The sequence below is a fragment of the Balaenoptera musculus genome, chromosome 4, assembly GCF_009873245.2.
Source record: "Balaenoptera musculus isolate JJ_BM4_2016_0621 chromosome 4, mBalMus1.pri.v3, whole genome shotgun sequence".
NCBI classification, from domain to species: domain Eukaryota; kingdom Metazoa; phylum Chordata; class Mammalia; order Artiodactyla; family Balaenopteridae; genus Balaenoptera; species Balaenoptera musculus.
Genome location: NC_045788.1, coordinates 14,167,212 through 14,170,780, shown reverse-complemented (window position 1 = coordinate 14,170,780; position 3,569 = coordinate 14,167,212). Strand labels below are relative to the sequence as shown.

At 36.5% G+C, this 3,569-nt stretch overlaps 1 pseudogene; it reads left to right on the top strand.

Annotated features, from left to right (window-relative positions):
* Window positions 1-1,197: 1,197 nt before the first annotated feature.
* On the top strand, window positions 1,198-1,998 carry LOC118894499 (annotated as a pseudogene).
* The last annotated feature ends 1,571 nt before the right edge of the window (window positions 1,999-3,569 follow it).

The following is a 3,569-nucleotide window of genomic DNA, read 5'->3' as shown; positions in this document are numbered from 1 at the left end:
ATCACACCACCGGACATGGTCCTGCCCACCAGAAAGACAATATCAAGCCTCACCCACCAGAACACAGGCACCAGTCTCCTCCACCAGGAAGCCTAAACAACCCACTGAACCAACCTTACCCACTGGAGGCAGACACCAAAAACAACAGGAACAATGAACCTGCAGCCTGTGAAAAGGAGACCCCAAACACAGTAAGTTAAGCAAAATGAGAAGACAGAGAAATACACAGCAGATGAAGGAGCAAAGTAAAAACCCACCAGATCAAACAAATGAAGAGGAAATAGGCAGTCTACCTGAAAAAGAATTCAGAGTAATGATAGTAAAAATGATCCAAAATATTGGAAATAGAATGGAGAAAATACAGGCAACGTTTAACAAGGACCTAGAAGAACTAAAGAGCAAACAAACGATGAACAACACAATAAATGAAATTAAAAATTCTCTAGAAGGAATCAACAGCAGAATAACTGAGGCAGAAGAACGGATAACTCACCTGGAAGATAAAATAGTGGAAATAACTACCGCAGAGCAGAATAAAGAAAAAAATGAAAAGAATTGAGGACAGTCTCAGAGACCTCTGGGACATTAAATGCACCAACATTTGAATTATAGGGGTCCCACAAGAAGAGAAAAAGAAAGGGACTGAGAAAATATCTGAAGAGATTATAGTTGAAAACTTCCCTAATATGGGAAAGGAAATAGTCAATCAAGTCCAGGAAGCACAGAGAGTCCCATACAGGATAAATCCAAGGAGAAACACGCCAAGACACATATTAATCAAACTATCCAAAATTAAATATAAAGAAAACATATTAAAAGCAGCAAGGGAAAAACAACAAATAACACACAAGGGAATCTCCATAAGGTTAACAGCTGATCTTTCAGTAGAAACTCAGCAAGACAGAAGGGAGTGGCAGGACATGTTTAAAGTGATGAAAGCGAAAGACCTACAACCAAGATTACTCTACCCAGCAAGGATCTCATTCAGATTCAACAGAGAAATTAAAACCCTTATAGACAAGCAAAAAGTAAGAGAATTCAGCACCACCAAACCAGCTTTACAACAAATGCTAAAGGAAATTCTCTAGGCAGGAAACACAAGAGAAGGAAAAGACCTACAATAACAAACCCAAAACAATTTAGAAAATGGTAATGGGACCTACATATTGATAATTACCTTAAATGTAAATGGATTAAATGCTCCAACCAAAAGACATAGACTTGCTGAACGGATATAAAAACAAGACCCGTATATATGCTGTGTACAAGAGACCCACTTCAGACCTAGGGACACATAACAGACTGAAAGTGAGGGGATGGAAAAAGATATTCCATGCAAATGGAAATCAAAAGAAAGCTGGAGTCCAAGTGGAGAGAGTGAGCTGAGTGTTTGTGTAGTCGCGTCCCGGAGACTGGTAGCCCTTGCAGCATAGCCGACTGACTGAAGAGCAGATTGCAGAATTCAAAGAAGCTTTTTCACTATTTGACAAGGATGGTTATGGAACTATAGCAACAAAGGAATTGGGAACTGTAATGAGGTCTCATGGGTAGAATCTCACAGAAGCAGAGTTACAGGACATGCTTAATGAAGTGGATGCTGATGGTAATGGCACAATTGACTTCCCAGAATTTCTGACAATGATGGCAAGAAAAATGAAAGACACAGACAGTTAAGAAGAAATTAGGGAAGCATTCCGTGTGTCTGATAAGGATGGTAATGTCTATATTAGTGCAGCAGAGCTCTGCCATGTGATGACAAACCTTGGAGAGAAGTTAACAGATGAAGAGATTGATGAAATGATCAGGGAAGCAGATATTGATGGTGATGGTCAAGTAAACTATGAAGAGTTTGTACAAATGACGACAACAAAGTGAAGACATTGTACAGAGTGTGTTAAATTTCTTGTACAAAATTGTTTATTTGCCTTTTCTTTGTTTGTAACTTATCTGTAAAAGGTTTCACCCTACTTTCAAAAAATAAATATGCATGTATTAGGACTTCATTCCTCCATGTTTTCTTCTCTTATCTTACTGTCATTGTCCTGAAACCTTATTTTAGAAAAATTGATCAAGTACCATGCTGCATGTGGCTTACTCTGGATATATCTAAGCCCTTCTGCACTTCTAAACTTAGAAGGAGTTGGTCAAATGAGGGAACATGTGGGTTATGCTTTCTTTTTAAGTTGTTTTCTTTAGGAACTGTCAGCATGTGGTGTTTGAAGTGTGGAGTTGTAACTCTGTGTGGACTATGGACAGTCAACAATATATACTTAAAAGTGGCACTATTGCAAAATGGGTGTTTTATCCAGGTACTCATACACTATCTTTTTGTACTGCGGGTCCTGTACCAGAAACAATTTCTTTTATTGTTACTTGCTTGTTGTTTTAGCCACTTAAAGAAAATCTGCTTATGGCACAATTTGCCTCAAATCCACTCCAAGTTGTATATTTGTTTTCCAATAAAAAATTACAACTTACCTAACTAAAAAAAAAAAAAAAAAAAAAAAGAAAGAAAGAGAGCTGGAGTCACAATTCTCATATCAGACAAAATAGACTTTAAAATAAAGACTATAACAAGAGACAAAGAAGGACACTACATAATGATCAAGGAATCAATCCAAGAAGAAGATATAACAATTGCAAATATTTATGCACCCAACATAGGAGCACCTCAATACATAAGGCAAATACTAACAGCCATCAAAGGGGAAATCGACAGTAACACAATCATACTAGGGGACTTTAACACCCCACTTTCACCAATGGAAAGATCATGCAAAATGAAAATAAATAAGGAAACACAAGCTTTAAATGACATATTAAACAAGACGGGCTTAATTGATATTTATAGGACATTCCATCCAAAAACAACAGAATACACCTTCTTCTTAAGTGCTTATGGAGCATTCTCCAGGATAGATCATATCAAGCCTTGTTAAATTTAAGAAAATTGAAATTGTATCAAGTATCTTTTCTGACCACAATGCTATGAGACTAGATATTGATTACAGGGAAAAAACTATAAAAGATACAAACACATCCAGGCTAAACAATACACTACTAAATAACCAAGAGACCACTGAAGAAATCAAAGAGGAAATCAAAAAATACCTAGAAACAAATGACAATGAAAACACGATGACCCAAAACCTATGGGATGCAACAAAAGCAGTTCTAAGAGGGAAGTTTATAGCAATACAATCCTACTTCAAGAAACATGAAAAATCTCAAATAAACCTTACACCTAAAGCAATTAGAGAAAGAAGCACAAAAAAACCCCAAAGTTAACAGAAGGAAAGAAATCATAAAGATCAGATCAGAAATAAATGACAAAGAAATAAGTGACACAATAGCAAAGATCAATAAAACTAAAAGCTGGTTCTTTGAGAAGATAAACAGTATTGACAAACCATTAGCCAGACTCATCAAGACAAAAAGGGAGAAGACTCAAATCAATAGATTAGAAATGAAAAAGGAGAAGTAACAACTGACACTGCAGAAATACAAAGGATCATGAGAGGATCAACTATATGCCAATAAAATGGACAACCTGGAAGAAACGGACAAAT